Below are 17,733 nucleotides of genomic sequence, written 5' to 3'. Positions count from 1 at the left end.
CCCCAGTGCCTTCTCTTGAAGACGGAGATATTAACGCGTGGCTGGGGGGCTGTTCCAAAGCGTGTAGTGGGCTCTCGGCGCCAGCAGCTGTTGCTATGGTGCTTGGCAGTGCCGACGGCAATAAGTGGGCCCTATGTCTCTTTTTCCAACTCAGCTGTGAGCTCCTTGGGAGCTTCTGTGCCAGTTCTCTTTCTGTCCCTCATTGGGCCCAGCATTCCCTGTTGCTTAAAAAACGTCTACTAAATGGAATTGAGCTTAGCTGAATTCCAAAAAGACCCAGTGACTGGGGAAGACCTCATTGTCCTGAGGCTTCCAAGCCTTCTCTGTCAAACCCCTACTGCCTGGGGCCGTCCCTTCTGCCCACCCCTCACCCCCAGGCTTCTTGTCTACCTTGTCCTCCCTGGTGGCCGCCAGGGTCCCCTAGGTATGTTTATCAGCCCGCCTGCAGCCACTGATGAGGGACTCCCGGCAATCTGAATCCTCAAGTGCTCATGAATTAACTCTGGCCGCCCCGCTCCTTGCGCACATGCAGGCATGGCGGGGGAGGTCCCCCAGTGACTGCGCCCCACCTGTGGCCGGTGGAGGGCACACCTGCGGCTTTGTCTACCGCTTTGTCACTGCCCCTCGTGCGGCAGCCTGCTCCCCCGTGGGCCGCCTTGGCCACTAGTTTGTATTTTTATTTAACACACACACAGTGTTGACGGTCCGTACTTGGTACCAGTACAATATTGATTCATTTAATCCTCGAAACAATCCAATGAAAGGGGTTACTTTTGTTAGTGTCACTTTTTATTTGGATAATCTGAGGCACAGAGAGGTAAAATAACTTGCTTCAGGACACATAGCTAGTACGTGGCAGAGCCAGGACCCAGACACTGGCAGCCCAGTGCAAAATCCCAGCTCCTGGAGGTTCTTGCTCACAGAGATCGAGTCACAGCGTGCAGGCAGGCCACCTCAGAGCCCCCCTCCCCCACAGGATGGTTCTTTAGGGGTCCAAAGCCCATGTTGGTTCCTTGCCCACCCTTGCCCCCTCCGAACCTCTGTTGCCAGCACCACTGGCCTGGAGTGCTCTCCTTAAATGAGGTCTGAGCACCTCCTGGGGCCGCGGTGGCCCTCCTAGATCCAGCTCCAAGACCCCGCTCCATTCTGCTCCTCTCTACCGTGCACATCCCATTCCTGCAACACCTACTGCATGCCATTCTCTCTTCCATGGTGACATAGAGCCCACCCTACACTCCAACAGCCCCACATCTCCCTCGCAGGACCTGAGGCCGACTTTGCCCTCCCTTTCCCTGAGAAAATGCCGTGACAAAAGGGAAGGGTGCCACAGCACCAGGGGGTCCCGCCTCCTGGGACCCCAGGTTCTCTGCATATCACCTGGGGTACAGCAACGCTTGGCACAGGCTGGGGCACACAGCAACGGAATTTCCATGTGCTTCCAGGGAAGGCTTTTCAAGGCGGGGCTGTGCTCTTCTCTCCGAGTCTCACTCAGTGGAGGTGACGCTCTGCTTTGGCAGGAAGCACAGCAGGGCAGGAAAAAGAGAAACCTAAATAGGCCTCACCCTGCATCCCTCCCAGGTCCGTTCCCTGTGGGTGAGGAGCCCCAGTCTGGCCCCAGCCTCTGCACCCCGCCCACCTCAGTGCAGGTCATGCGGAGGGATGCTTATCAGAGCCTGTTATCCTTGTGTCCGCTCATCACCACGCCTGTGTGATAAGCAGCCACGCCGGAGAGCTCAGACTTCACCTCGGCCTCTTGCTCCTTCTGGGCTCACACACGGCTCAGTCAGTGGGCACCTACGTCATCCTTGGCCCTGTGCAGCCCGGGACCCAGCAGATCCCGTCATCTGAATGCTCCTGAGTAGACAGAACACCACTGCCTTGTCTCTGCAGTGATGCTTGTTTTTAAACTTTATTAATCTTTATATTATACTCTTCCAAAGATAACTCAACTGTGTCTTTACTAGGAGAGAGAAACTATTTGTTTCATTCACCCATCATTCCATACCACTATTTAAGCTTTGAGGAATTTCTGTTTTTTCCTAATTCTTCCCAGTGAGTAAGTTTTCACTTAGAAAATTCACAGTACTATTTGTCTCCTACTCTTTGACCATAAGCGTTGTTCCATGTTGAGAAGGGCTCATCACCATCTCTCTGAATGGCAACGAGGAGTTATTTAAACCCAGAGCTGGTGTTGAATGTTCGGGGTGTCTCTAAGTTTTGTCTTTTACAAATAACGACTTGAATAACTTTTTGCAAATAAAAAGTTTGCCTTAGGACTGATTGCAAGCAGTGTAATTTGAACACATTTAGATATTTTTCTCTATGGTATTCAAAATCAGTCCTCATGCTGTATTTCTACCACTTAGGTCCCTTCTCCCTCCCCAGTGATATCCCTCTCAGCCCCAATAGAGGAAGACCAGCGCCCCAGCGGGAATGGCATGGCTCTTCCAGCTGGAGAGTCCACCTAGGCACTGGGGACGCTGGGGTCTTCCTTATCCCCAACAGCCCAGACCAAGCCCTGGAGCTCAGAGAGCCAACTCAGGGCTGGTCCAAGGATGCCATGGAGTGTGGCTACCTTGATCCAAAATCCTGTTCCCTACCCCTAGTTCTGCTCGAAGCAACTCAGCCCCCAGGACTGTAGGTCAGAGGCCTTGCATGGGCACCTTCCTGGGGAGTGCTGGATCCCTCACCTGTGTAATTGAGGTATTGGACTTCACGGTCCAAAGGGGGGGTTATCCTCTTGTTCTCTCCCTGCTCTGTCAACTTATTAGCTGTGTGACCTATGGCAAGCCACTTAACCTCTCTGGGTGGCACTTGCCACTTAGAGCTGTATGAGGAGTGGACACATGCCCTCACTAACGATCACCATCACTGTTACTACTGTTGTTTTCTCCTTACTCAGCAGAGCTTTCCTCATGGGTCCCTGCTCCCTCCTCAGCTGTTCCCCGCTTTTCTCCTTAGGAGGCCCTGCTTTCTCCATAATGACATTTTCCCAAAGACTTCTGTTTAGTAGAGCCTAGGCGACCCTTAGTCCAACCCCCTAAGTAAGCTTGTCTGGAGCCCCATCCTCCCCTAATGTTGGGTCCAGGAGGCAACTACAGGATTAGGTGTCCTTGCAGGCCCTGCTGTCCTCTGCCCTCCCTGTCTTCCCCTCTACATTCGCATGGGAGAGTCTGGGAGTCCCAGTCCCAGTCCTGGCCTCCACTCCTTCTCCCCAGGAGCCCAGCACACACACACACACAGACACACACACACACACACACACACGTGTACCCTCACGCACAGGCCTCCTTAAAGCCTTCTTGGCATTTCCCGGTTGAAGGTGCCCCTCTCTTCCTCACCTCTCCCTCACCTCGTCCACAGCTGGGTCGGCACATGGAAGCCCTGGTGAGGGAAGTGCGCTGAGCCTCTTTTCCATGTTCTTCATTTCCCACATGGCCAGTAGTCCTTTGATCGTCCGTCCCTCTGGGCCACCTGTATCCCTCCCTGTGCCCTCTCCCTGGTTCTGAATCCAGGTCTGGTCTCCTGCTCCCACCTGACCCACCCTTGCTTCCCGGAAGGGATCTTTTCCTCTTCCCTCTGTCTTGCTTCTCGGCCCCCCCTTCTCCTTTTCCTTTACTCGTCCAGGTCTGCAGCCTCCCTGCTTATCGTGAAGGCCTCTGTCCCGTTTCCCTCCCTTATGCGCCTCACACGCCCTCCCTGTCTCCCAGGGCCTGTTTCTCTCCCTCGGGGAAAGGGCACACACCAGGCACACGCCCTTCCTGCATTGTTTGGACTGAGCCTCTATCAGTGGATTGTGAGCCTTCGGGGCAGGGACCAAGTACAAACACAAGCGCGGATCGCAGGATGCCGCCCGCAGGAGACAGAGCAGGGACGACTGTCAGAAGAGCCTGCCTCTCCCCACCTCTCCTTCGGGGACTGGTGGGGACGTAGGTGCTCATCTTGGACCTTATTTCCCAGCCGGACAGCGCTGGTGCGGAGGCTGCAGGCCGGCAGCGATCGCTCTGGTAATGACCTCTTCTGCCGCTCTGTCCCTGCTCTGTCCTTGCTCTGTCCCTGCGCTGTGCCCCGCCCCTCGCCTGGCTCTCGGCAGCATCGACTGCTTTCTCAGCTGTAGACTGCAGGGCCTGTAAAGCTCTGTGGGGCCCTTCACCTGGGCCTGGGTCCCTAACACACCCTGGGCCGTGTTCGCTGTGCACTGAGTCACCTGATGAGGTCACTGGAAGTCAAGCCTCCTCCCTGGTCATGGGTCACAGGGAGGAAGCACACTGCTGGGGATTCAGGAAGAGAATGTTCAGTGCTCCCCTGTGAAGCCAGCAGGAGAGGAGGCTGAGGAGGGGGTCTAGGGAGGGTTTGGATGTGAGGATGGGGAGACCACAGCCCTCTCACACTGGCATGCAGGGCTAATCCTTGCAGGGGCTCAGGGCCCAAGAACCTCCCTCTGGCTGTAGTAGTAGGATGATAACCAAGGAGTGGACATCTGCTGTGGGCCCCTGCCAGAATCTGTCCCACTTCGGGTGGAAGCACCTGACATTCCTTTGGAGTACCACCCCTCCCCACTCTCAGGTTATGAGGCCTGGTGGGTGGGAGCATGGGGGCCAGGCCTCGCCGCTCTGGCCCTCTGCTGGACAGTCCCTCAGTCAGGACGGTGCACTCTCTCCCAAGACTGCCAGCAGCGGGGGGCACCTCCCTCAGTGTTGGGGCCTGGGGCATTCTAGGGAGAAGGAGTGGGAATGTGGGATGGAGGTCACTGAAGCCTGTAACCATGTCCTTCATGCTCTGCCACCAGGACTCTGCATCTGGACTTTGCAGTCCTGTGAGCCAATAGATTCTCTTTATGGTTTAAGTTTTGTGGAGCTGGATTTCCTGTTGCTGGCATATTAGATAAATCCAGGAAACCAAGGTTTGGACAACACCAGGCAAGACTAAAAGAAATTATAAAAAAAAAAAAAAAAAAGTTAATAAAGATAGTCTTTCCATGGTAGGAATGTGAGGGTTTTTTTTTTTAATCTTGTTTTTTTCTATATCTTTCTGATTTTAATGATAAATATTACTTTAGAATGAAGTAAATAAGCTTTATAAAAAACAAAAGAAGAATCACTTGGCCACATAACAGTTTTCCATAAGCCCCATTTTCAGAATTGAAACCAAATCTCCATCAATCCCTTGCCTAGATGGGTGTCAGGGGAGATGCTCCTGGCCCAGCCCTGCTTTGACCATGTGGTCTTAGGGGAAGGAGGGGTCACTACTCCCCACTGTGTCTGCACAATGAGAGGGTATGTGGGCTGCTTCAAAGTGCTCCAAGTGTTAATGTTCCAATCACTGACTTTTGTCAAAATCCACATCCACACACACATGCGCGCATAGGCGAGCTCAGCTGCTTCAAGACCACACATCAGACAACCAGAAAACGCTGCTCCTCATTGGTGGCCCATCATCATGAACCCAACCCTGCGCTGCACGCTCCATCCTCACATTAGCCTGTAGGGGAGCTCTGCTCATAGTGACCCTTTCCCTGGGAAGAAAACTGAGATTCGGGGAGCCCAAGAACCTGCCTTTGGTGATAGGGCTAGTGAGGAGCAGAGCTCGAACGTGAACTGCAATCCATCTCATGCCCAAGTCCAAGCCATTGGCCATGCTGTGATGCTGCCTCTATCCCAAAACATTCCTGGATGACTTGTTTATTTGTCCCTTTCACAAATATTTACTAAGCACCTGCTATGAACATGACATGATTCTTATTCACAAAGGAGACATGGAGGAAATATAAGATACCAGCCTATCCCTCCAGCTCCTAATACAGATCTGTGATCTCAAGAGGAGTGTGTGCACCCTGGTGGGGGCCTAGAACAATCCCAAGGGCAGTGGACAGAATATATCACAACTATTTTTAGCTATTTCTGTCTCATGATTTTTAATTTCTATTTTTATGCTTTTATGATACGCATATCTTGATATAGTAACATCCACATTAAAAAAAATTATCGGGGCGCCTGGGTGGCTCAGTTGGTTGGGCATCCAACTGTTGATTTCAGCTCAGGTCATGATCTCAGGGTCGTGAGATCCAGCCCTGATGAGCTCTGCATTCAGCAGCGAGTCCGCTTGAGATTGTCTCTCTCCCTCTGCCCCCCACTCCCATGCATGCTCTGTCTCTCTAAGAAAAAAAAATCTTAATAAAAAGAGTTATCCATAATAAATTTTTGATTGGTGTGCAATCAGCAAAGACTCACCAATTATATATGAGTCCATAGATGGGTAACTATAAAATAAAAATTCAAGGTTATTTGAGGATTAAAATGAGAAAACAATGAATGTGGTAAGAGCTCAGAGGCCCAGGATGATCAGGAAAGGCTTGTAGAGAAGGTAGGAACTGCATTAGGGTGAGTAGGCTCTATCCAGGCAGAGAGAGAGGAAGGCATCAAAGGCAACAAGAGAACACCACCAACCATAGCTAGATTTGAGAAAGTGCCGGTGTAACTCAGGGAATGTGATCACTGCCCCTCTGCCCTTGCCTCCTCCCTCAGCCTTGGAGCCTGAAGAACATCAACCTACCCTGCCAAGCCTCTGGGTCCACCCGGGCCAGCAGCCAGGCCCCCACCCTGGCATGGGGCATGCTCAAACGCAAGACCTCTGGATCTAGATCCTTTGCCTCCTCCACCCTGAGTCCCCTCTGTGATTCCTTCCAGACCCAACTGCTCCCACTGCTCTGCCCTTCCAGCTCCTCTCAGCCTGCCTTGAGCCCTGGGTCCGTGGTCCCCATCCCTCACCTCCTCAGCCTCTGCCCCCCTCTGCTCCCTTCTCCTGCCTTTTATCAGAATTGGCTTCCCACAAGGGCCACTTGTGCCCTTCTGAGTGGAGCTGCTCATTCTCCAATACCCAGGACCATAAGGATGGCAGGAGGCTTTCTCCTGGGTCCCTGAGGCCACTTCTGTTTCCTGGGCCCTGCCTACCATGAGGCTCACATATCCAACCCAGCCTCCCTTCAGCCCCTTTCTCACTTCTGTCACCCATCCCTCCCCCCCACCCTCCCCCACCCCTCCAGTCCCTCGGTTCACTCTTCAAGAGCTTTTCCTCTGGCTTCCTCTCACACCACATGACCACCCTCCCGTCCCCACATCCACAGTGCCTGACCTCCTCCACTTTGGTGGCCTCTCCCTCTCAGCCGCATCAGTCACCTGTGCCCACACCTGGGGGTCGCCTCCACCAGGAGCTGCTCCACCCCTAGACACCCATGTTCTACTCTGGCCGAACCCAACCGTAGCTGGCCTTGCACTTCACAGAGACACGCAGTGCTTTAACGCCTTCAATCCTCCCATCTCCCTGTCCCCACCTATTTCCACTTCCTTCCAGCCCACGGCCTAGAGAGTTCCATGGAAGGGCTATCCCTCTTCTTGGCTGAGAGTGACTAACCCCTTGAATGTGCTCTGTGTCCATCCCCTGCAGCTTTCTCGGCAGGGTATTTGCTCCTTCCAGTTTCCTCCTCTCCCTGGCATCTTCCCCTGCGGTCGCTTTCTCTTCTCTCTCTGCAGAAAATTTGCTTATGCTCTCACGTTTCCCCATATTAATAACTGAACAACCCCTTGGCTTCCTCTTGCCGCTGTCTTGTTTTTTTGTTCTCCTTTACGGTCAGGCTTCCTGAGATTGTCTCTATTTTTCTCGCTTACCATTCACAGCTCAACCACCACAAGCTGGCTTGGCGATTTCACCGTCCCAGTGGGATTACCCTTGACAAGTTCACCAGGGGCTGGGGTTCTGCTCTTGGTGGGTTCTCGGCAGCCTCGCCCGCTCTCTCATGAGGGCTCTCTCCCTGCTGAGCCAACACTCCCCATTCCTGCCTCTCCTGCCCCCCGCCCCGGGCTGTTTCTCAGGCTCCTCCAGCACCCTCATGGTGTGCACACCTCTCCATGGCAGCGCGCTAGTGCTCTAAGCCTCCCCCACTCTGACCCCATGACCTCAGCTGCCATCTGCCGCTGAGTCGCTCACACCAGCGTTCTCCAGCCCAGGTCCTCTCTGACCTCCAAGCCACACACCAGGGTCCGCTGACTTCTCATCTGGACAGCCCACAGATGCCTGGAACTCAGCTGAGTGCATCCACCTTTCCCCCCCAAAACTCCTCCTCCCCTTGCTCGCCTGTTTCCCATCAACAACGCCAAGGCAGAAATCCCTGAGTCTTGCTAGATGTCCTTCTCACTCCTGACAGCCACGCAGTTGCAATAGCAGCAAATAGTAAGGATAATGCTCATGATGTTGTTCATCCAGACTAGGATAATTCACTCTCTGGAACCAGGCTAAAGTGTCAAGAGTATGGAATCTCGGCGCCCAGACAGTGAAGATGTCACCTCTTCTTCCACCTGTCCCTGAGAGACAGCGTCACAGGTCATATGGAAGCCTGGCCCATCTGGTCTCTACAACAGCACATTTTGGGGTCCATTCACCTCTGCTGCTCTGTCCTCCCCACCACCGATGGGCTTCAGTGGAAGTTGGAGGGGCCAGTGGGCAGCAGCAGGGCCACTCAATGCACAGTGGGATCTGGTGTCTCACCTGTAGATTACGTATGACAAAGCTTGCCTGGGCTGTGCAGATGCGGAGGGATGAATGGAGGCAGTGCGCGTACAGCAGTGATTCTCATACCTAGTGTATATCAGAAACACAGATTGCTGGGCCCTCCTCTTGGAGCTCCTGATGCAGTGGGTCTGGGGTGAGGCCCGAGAACTGGCATGTCTAACAAGTTCCCGGGTGATTCTGCTGTGAGTCCAGCTCACACCATGCTTTGAGGATCACTGTTTTAGGGGAAATGGCCTCCTCCGGAAGCCCTCAATACATACAGCAGGCTCATATAAATGTGGGCCATCTAAGCTGGAGGGATGGTTTCATCCTTCCCCTTTGGCTCAGCTGACAATGGTGAGTCCCTTGACATCAGCTTGTTTCTGTGCCTGGACTCACTCTTGGTTCACTTCGCTGTGGCCAGAGAGCAGGAAGTAAGAATTAATGGCCATTAATGGTGTGCAAGCCATAGGTAGGTGGTAGTGATGGCCATCAGAGGGTGCTCTGCCTGCTTCCAGGTTGGACACACATATTCCTTTCGGACTGTTGCATTTTCTCTATGTCCCATCCATGTAAGTTTTAAAAGGACACATGCCGCGGGGCCTGGGTGGCTCAGTTGGTTAAGCGACTGCCTTCGGCTCAGGTCATGATCCCGGAGTCCTGGGATCAAGTCCCACATCAGGCTCCCAGCTCAGCGGGGAGCCTGCTTCTCCCTCTGACCCTCTCCCCTCTCATGCTGTTTCTCTCTCTCTCTCTCTCATAAATAAATAAATAAAATCTTAAAAAAAAAAAAAGGACACATGCCTCTGCAAAGGCCGAAAAATATTATCAATCACATTCAGAATACTCTGTTTCCTCTAGCACCCTGAGCCCCCCAACCAGCACCCACAGAAGGACTTTCCACACAGGGCGGATGCCAGCCCTGGAAAGGAAATGGGATGAACACATTTGCATGAGCACAGCCTCAATGCAGGCCAGCGTCGCTCCCCAGGGGCTAAGCCTCAGAGCCACCCCGGCTCCTTCCTCTCTGCCCTCTGTCTGTAGGAGGGACTAAATAAACAGCCTTTACCTTGAGTCCCCTGCCAAATGTCTGCCCTGTTTCCCTCAGCCAGCAATGGCTGATCGTATCTGCACAGGAAGAAGGGCGCTCATGCTCAGAGGGCTGAGGTGTACGTACTCATGAACGTATGAAGCTGCTGAGGCGGGGGTTGAGTTTCTCTGGATGAAGCCTAAAAGTATTTGATATTTTCTTTGGCAAATACTGTAATAAAGCGGTACTCACTTCCTTACCAAGACCCAGATTTGATTTAAAACAGCCATATTTTAATAAAGCCAGCGAAGCAGTGCCTGGATCATTGCCTGGCACTCAAAAGATGCTCAGTAAATATTTGTTGAATGAACGAATGCATTCATTCCAGAATAATCTGTCCATTCCTGAAGATCTGACACGATCCTGGCTACTCTCATCTAAACTGAGTTTTTCCTGTTTCTTTAAATCCTTCCCTTTTTGAAGTTCTCAGATGGGGCATAAAACAAATCCTCTTTCCATCCTGCAGCTAGCTGCTCAGGAACAATGGATTGGTCCCTCAGCAGCTCACAAATGAAAAGCCCCTGGCCACAGGCTCCCTGTCCACTTGGCCAACCTGGCCCTCCCCTCCACTGGCCCCACCCCAGAAGGAGCCCCCAACGACCTTCTGATGGCCCCCCAACTAGAGACAGCATTCAGGGCTGCCTCCCCTTCTCTGGAGATTAAAGATCCAGGAATCCACAAGGGCAGGGTGTCCTCTAATTACTTTGAAGGCATCCCTCCCCTTGTCTCATCAAGTGATGCCCCTAATTCCCAGTCCTCAGATTTGGGGCCTTAAAGGAGAACTAAAGAACAAAAAAGGGCCAGGGATGGAGCCAGAGGTCAATAAAAGGCACACGAAAGATTTTTTTTTTTAAAGAATTGATTTGGTCACCAAATAGAAACAAACCTGTCTTGCCCAGAGCCAAGAGTTGGGAAGATCTGCTCACAGCTGGGCTTCTTTTCATGCCTGGCTCACCTTGCTGATGGGGCTCTCAGTGCCAGACCCATACAGTTTCAGGCATAGGCCCTGTCTTAGGGAAGTCAGTCTTGCTGGGCAGACAAAGCCGTCTTACCTAAAATGGCCAAATAACGTGATAATGTGGATTCAGTTAAAGAAGCCAGTCTATGGCGTATCACGGTATAATAAATGATTATTGAATTTGATGTCACATTTTCCTGGTTTAGATTGTAATAATTCATAACCATTTACAAAAATGCTAAAATTTATATACATAAGATCATTTCAAGTACCCCCATGGATACGCTCCTTTCTTTGGGCAGTGTTGCTCAGGCCCCTGGCCAGGCGAGAATCCTTATGTGTTGCTCCAGCAGATGACTGTTGTCCCCCCCAGTCCAGCCAGTTCATGCTGGCTTGGGGTTGGAGAGTGCTGCCTGTCTGGGCCACGTGACCAAAGTCACAGCCCCAGGTTTCCCTCTCTGGGCTCTGAGGCCAAAATGACTTCTTGAAGCAGAACTCCTGAGAGCAGAGTGAGCAGGAAGTCTGCTCCTCAAGTTTACCAAGGCTGGGGTCCGCCTGCTGCCCCCCATCTTGGCCTTTTGCCTGCTCAAATCAAAAGCAGTGTAACTCCCCTCTTTCCTGCTTGTTCTTTCAACATCGGATCCAGCTCGTAACCTGGCATTTGTAGGGAAACCACAACAAGAAGAAATATGAGGCTCAAGCAGGTTTTTGTGTCAACCTGCCAGTTATTTCAGCCAAGGCTGATGTGGCGGGAAATGTGGCTGCTGACCCACTTAAACTGGGGAGTGGGAAGGAGTGACTGCCCACCCCGCCCCCAGGGCCAACAGAGGTGTCGACACATCCCCAAAACGCCGTGCAGGGAAGTGAAGCAGATCGTGTTCCGGACATTGTATTTGAGAGCAATGTTCATCCCAAAGCATTTCACAAGCATATAGGAGATAAATCAGCCTAACATGTGACACTTTACAGGATAAATGAACAAGATTAATCTGTTTTCAAATAGCGAACATTTTGCAATAAATTTTGATTTTGTTGGTATATCTGCAATCCACAAGTATTATTAATAGGGCCTAGAAGTATTATCAAAGTCTAAGAATAAAGAAATCTTATTATTTATTTTACAAATGCATATAATGGTGTCATTAACCTGGATAATGTCATAGCATAGTCCAGCTCTGCTCTCACATGGGAATCACTCACGAAGATGTTCGCCGCGTCATCTTTGCCCAAGAGCAATGTGGAGGTACGTGTCTTCCTTCAGCTTGCCTTCTTCCTTTCTGAAAGTGTGTTCAGGAGTGCAGCTGCAGGGCATTGTGCTAAGCCAAATAAGTCAGACAGAGAAAGACAAATACCATAACATTTCACTCATATGTGTAATCTAAAAACCAAAACACACAAATTAACAAAACAACAAAAACAGACTCACAGGTAACGGAGAACAAACTGGTGGTTGCCATAGGTGAAGGGGATTAAGAGGTACAAACTTCCAGTTCTAAAATGAAGAAGCCATCCCCGTGTAAAGTACAGCATAGGGAATGGAGTCAATAATATTGTAGTAATTCTGGTGACAGATGGTTAACTAGACTTACATAATGTATATATAGATGTCAAAATACTATCTCGTACACCTGAAACTAATCTAATATGCTATGTCAACTATACCTCAATTTATTTATTTTATTTTATTTTATTTTTTTAAAGATTTTATTTATTTATTCATAAGAGACAGAGAGGGAGAGAGGGAGAGGGAGAAGCAGGCTCCCCGCTGAGCAGGGAGCCCGATGCGGGACTCGATCCCAGGACCCTGGGATCATGACCTGAGCCGAAGGCAGACACTTAACCACTTGCGCCACCCAGGCGCCCAACTATACCTCAATTTAAAAAAAAGTATTCATGAGTATCTTAGTTTATTCAGGCTGCTATAACAGAATAGCCTGGCTTCGAAACAATAGAAATTTATCTCATGTTTCTGAAGGCTGGAAGCCCACGGTCAAGGCACTGGCAGATTCTGTCCGGTGAGAACTCACTTCCTGGTTCACAGATGGCTGTCTTCTCACCTGGTCCTCACAAAGTAGAAGGCATGAAGGAACGCTCTGGGCTCCCTTTCATATGGAGACTGATGGGGAAAAGACTATCATTATGTTATTTGACACGCAGAACAAACATATTCCCGAGCAACGTCAAGGATCCGCCAAGACATAGACAACACAGGTGGAGCCCGCAGAGGTCGATGGGTGAGGGGGCCAGGAGAGTAAGCCTCAGACGGATCTGGGCCAGTTTACAGGGGTCGTGAGAGGGGAGAGGGGCCGGCTGCGGGCAGGCAAGCCGTGTGCTGATGGGGAAAGGTGTCCCTAAGGATGCACAGTGTCTGGCCATGTGTGTACATGTGAGTTGTTGCTGTTGGGGACACTCTGGAGAATAGAGAGCCAACGGTGACTATCCAGCAGAGCCCCAGGACCTGGGAGGGCAGTGGTCAAGGGCAAGACAGACACGACCCAAGTGGGAGGGGACATGTGGAGCTGGGGGTTGGTAACCCAGAGAGAAAGCTGGGCCTGTTCGTGGCCAGTTCCCATGGGAGGGACCTTCCTCAAGAGTGGGAGACTGAGGCTGAGGAGAAGTCTTGGGGGGACCCCAGGGTCTGGAGTGAGTATGGCCTGAGGGAGTAGTCAGGGCCCAGCCGGCACCCGATTGCACAGGAAGGGACAGTGAGGCCCAGGCAGGCACCCCTTGTGGCTTGGTGGCTTGGGCGGACAGAGGTGCTGGGAGCCACGCCGTCTGGCACAGACTGTTAGGACGTGGGTCGGGAGAGTTGCTCCCGCCACCACCTGCTGTGGGACAGTCAGCCAGCCGCGCTCCACCAGTCCCAGGCCTGACGGCTGGTTCTGCCCTGCGTTACCGGGGGCAACCACTCCTCCTCTGAGGAGCTGTGTTCTTGGCAGTCCAAACGAGGAGGCCCAGACAGGTCCCGTGGGAGTGCCCTGGGAGTCACCGCGTCTCTCCTCAGGTCCGCTGGGCTGGCGGGTCGCGGCTCCTGTGTCGGAGTGTCCATGCCGGTCGGCCGCCTTGGCCAGGGCCTTCATGAGGGCGCCTCAGCCGGGCACACGTCATGCCATTACCACCCCACCTTCCTCGGTGTTTAATCAAGGGGGTCTGAAAGTGAAAACAACTGGAAGTAAGTGAAACTTGACCTTTCTCCTTCTCTAGGGAGACACAAGCCCAAGTGGTGGGGACAAAGGTCACTCCGTGCCTCTTGAAATGAAAACCCAGAGAAGCCTTTGGGACTTCCTCATTCCTTGTCTTCTGTCAGCGGCCCCTGAATGGCTCTGGTTCCTGGGACTCAGCAGGCCCCATAAAGCCTGTCTTTACAGCCCCGTCAGCCAGGTGGCCAGGCAGCCCGCCCCGCCCCGCCCGCACTAGGGCCAGCAGGGCCGCTGAAAGCAGAGGGTTACTTCCTCCCACACCCACCATGCGCAGAATCACACACACACACACACACACACACACACGGGCACGCACAGCCATCACCCACACACGAAGCACACTTGTGACCCCACACTCATCCGCACCTGGGGCCACACCCACACCTGAGCACGCTACCCATCCTCAGGCACACACACGCAGGATACCCCAGCACAGTGCGCCCCAGGTACAAGACTGCACATGCATACCCTTCCCTGCAGCCTGCCCTCACACACATCCACCCTGGCAAACACAGATGCATCAATGGACATGGGACATGCTGCGCTCTTACCTATCCACCCATCCCTGTCCACGCATACACCTGCTTCACACACACGCAGCCAGGGGCATGGCCTCGCTGCCAAGGGACAGCAGCCTCTGGAGTGCTGCCCTTCCTCCCCTGGACAGGCTGGGACATCCGCTCCCTCCCTCCACTCCAGGCTTGAAATGGCCTCCACCACCTCTCCCTCCGGGAGCTACGCCGTGCCCCATAACTGCATTTCTTTGGGCTTGCACTGATCCAAAGGACACTCAAGACCTCGCCCTTTAAAGGCCAAGCCACCACCCAGCAGCTGCTTTTCCCACGTGTATAACATGGAGTCCTGGAGGGCCTGGGCATCCTGGCCACCTGCGCTCTGGCAAATCAATACAGTTCTTCTTATTTCTGTGTTAGAGAAGATCTTTCAAGCTGCAAGAAACACAGACATGCTCAAGTTAGTTGGAGTGGTGGCTGTGTATTGGAAAGGAAGAAAAAGGACAGAGAGCTACTCGGGCAGGACTCCTGCAGTACCCTGCAGTCAGGATTCATGGTTTGGGATTAATACTAAGGCAGCCTCAATAATGATGATTGTGAGCATGCACTGAGCACTTGTCCCACCTGGGTCCCAGACATGACACTAGATGCTCTGCACCCATCATGTGCTGCTTATAACAGCCTTATAAGATAGAGTCTCATTCTTGCCATTTAAGGAGGCTATTGGGGCGTAGAGAGACCTGTGACTTGTCCAGAGTCCTACACCTAGTCCGTGCAGGGCTGGGATGCAAACCCAAGCTGTCGGAAGCCCAGCCATGTAGCACAGGAGAACCACTCTGCCAAGGTGCCTCCCACCGCCCATCTTGATGCTCTCCTGCCCTGGTGGATCTGCCATTGTCTCAAGATGACCTGCCCACATCTCTGCGGGTTTTGCTTTCTCTTTCTCAATGTCTCTCTCCTTCTCAAAATCTCCTCCCACTTCTTGCTCTGTGTGTCCAACTCAAAACTCCCTGGGAGAGGATCTTCAGGGGCAGTCGGATCCAGCCACTGTGGAACTGCCCTGAAAGCAAAGCACTTGCCAAACTGGACCCAGGTGCCAGACTCCTTTCTTGGTCAGCGTGAGCAGCTGCCTTCGGGTGGGGGACAGTCAGCTGTGGTCAGGGCAGCCGGTCATAGTCAGTCAACATAGGAACCCCTGAGGGTGGAGTAGGCACCCTACCAAGTACAGATTGTCCAGTGTGGTTTTTTGGGGTTTTTTTTTGAAATCTTTACGAAACATAATTCTCATTTCCTGACTTTGTAAAAATCATCTAGTAGGCATAATTGAACTTAAAAAAAAATTAGTCGGGATTTTATGATTCTTGAGGCATCATTCTGAATTCCAACTGGATCAGGCTGCAGAAGTAGGAGGTATAGAGAGCTAATGTGTGGTGACAGCCAGGAAACTCCCTAAACATCTTTTAAAAGTACATTCCTGATTGGTTATTTGTCTTCACCTCAATGTGGAGGCAATGATGAGAAGGAAATTCCCTGGCAGTGGGCTCTCATGAAATCAGGCATCATGTTCTTAGCTGCAAATGCAGGCAGGCCCCGTGGGATGCAGCTACCTCCTTCCAGGACCTTCCAAGCTCAGGCTACTAAGGAGCTTCGGGGACTCCTCGGATATGTGGGGACCTGGGCCAGCTCCTTGGTCATCTCCCTTCCCAGGAGACTCCTCTGCTGACAGAAGGACAGAAGGTGGGGGTCTCAGGTCACTCGGAGAGGTCACAGGCTGCTAATCCACTCTTGGAACTGTCAAGGAAAGCCCACTTTGGTTTGATCCTTTGCACAAATAGATTAGAGGCCATAGAACTTGACATCTGCATGTTGTCCAGCTTCTGTTAGAAAACATCCGTCTTTATGGAGAAGCGTGATGGATGGAGCAAAAGTCCAAAGCCCTTCACTGAAAATACTTGGTCAGGACTGAAGATTCACACCCAGAGCTGCATTCTGGATTTGGAACACTGTCCAATGTCAAACAGGATTCCCTGTGGATCAGAAACACCACAGGCCAGCAGTTACTGTGGAGCTGGTGCTTCTACAGGACAGTCTGTTCCTTTGGGGTTGACCCCCCAGCAGACCAAGGGTGGCTGAACTTTAGTCTTCAATTCAGGGCCAACTGGGAGCAAGGCTGCAGGGTTGGAATTCAGACATTTCTCCCCTTGGGCCCCAGGGTGCGTCAGACAAGGAGGGGCCTGGGAGCTCCCATTTTCCTAAGTCAGGAGCCAGTCAAATGAGGAAATGACCTCAGCCCACGTGCTGCAGTGTGACAGATAACAGGACAACAGAACGACACTCACAGTTACACCAGGCAGGCCTAGACTTAAGGGGAGTTGGATGTGGGTGGCCTTGTTTTGCCGAGAAAACCCGTGTTTTGTTTGTTTGTTCCTGTTACTCTGCAGAAGAAATGAGACTTTCTACCAAGGTTTAACAGGATTTGTACCCCAGCATCTGACTTGGAAACTCTTCCAAAAGGGTCAGTATCCACTACACTGATATGTGGGTCTCATTTCCTTGACCTCTAGCCTGTACTGTTGACCAAAGCAGTTTCAAGGGGATACCTGAGCCCTGGGTGTTGTAGGTTAAGTGATGAATCACTCAGTTCTACTCCTGAAACCAATACTACACTATATGTTAACTAACTTGAATTTAGATAAAATTAAAAAATAATTTAAAAAATATGAAGGGGACACCTGGCCTGAAAGGGGGACAGGGTTAGGTGATTCAGGGGAAGGCAAGTGGACCCCACCGCATCTCATGACTTAATAAACGTCGTTTGGGAGAGGAGAGAAGGGAAGGCCATCTGCCGGCAGCTTTGCAGAGCCCTGTGCTCTCACTGGGAGGATCTGAGACACCACAGCTTAGAGGCAACCACTTGACACAAACAGATCTCCCAACCCTGACAGCCCAGCGTGCCCAGACAGGACTTTCAGAGCATGTGGAGGGACAGGGGGTTTGGGAACAGGGCCCTGGATGTATGCCCAGCCCTTTCCAGAGAATACAGACGTTTCTCTCCTCTGCCAACAGAAAAAAGGAGAGAAGAAGCTGCGCTTTCCATCCCAGTCAATGGGACCAACACCCTTCCAGAAACCCCCTCCTCATGGAACCTTGACAGGGTATGTTCCTGAGGGTCTTTGCCCAGAGATGGCCCCCGCGATACTATCAGGACTCCTCTTGAGCTCCCAGGTTCTTCAGGCTGAAAGACCCAACTGGACATCTCTGGGACCGAGGGAGGCAGTGGTAGGGGGAGAACCATGGGGCACTCCAGAGATGGATGTTTGGGGCCAGTGTGTGTGTGGGCAGGAGGGGAGCAGAGCAGCATGGTTCTCCGCTCTTGCTAACGTTCAGTGAGTCCCGCCCAGACCTACTCTGTTGGTGTCCCGGGGCTGC

Source organism: Neomonachus schauinslandi, chromosome 1, assembly GCF_002201575.2.
Source record: "Neomonachus schauinslandi chromosome 1, ASM220157v2, whole genome shotgun sequence".
NCBI classification, from domain to species: Eukaryota; Metazoa; Chordata; class Mammalia; order Carnivora; family Phocidae; genus Neomonachus; species Neomonachus schauinslandi.
This window is presented reverse-complemented; position numbering follows the sequence as displayed.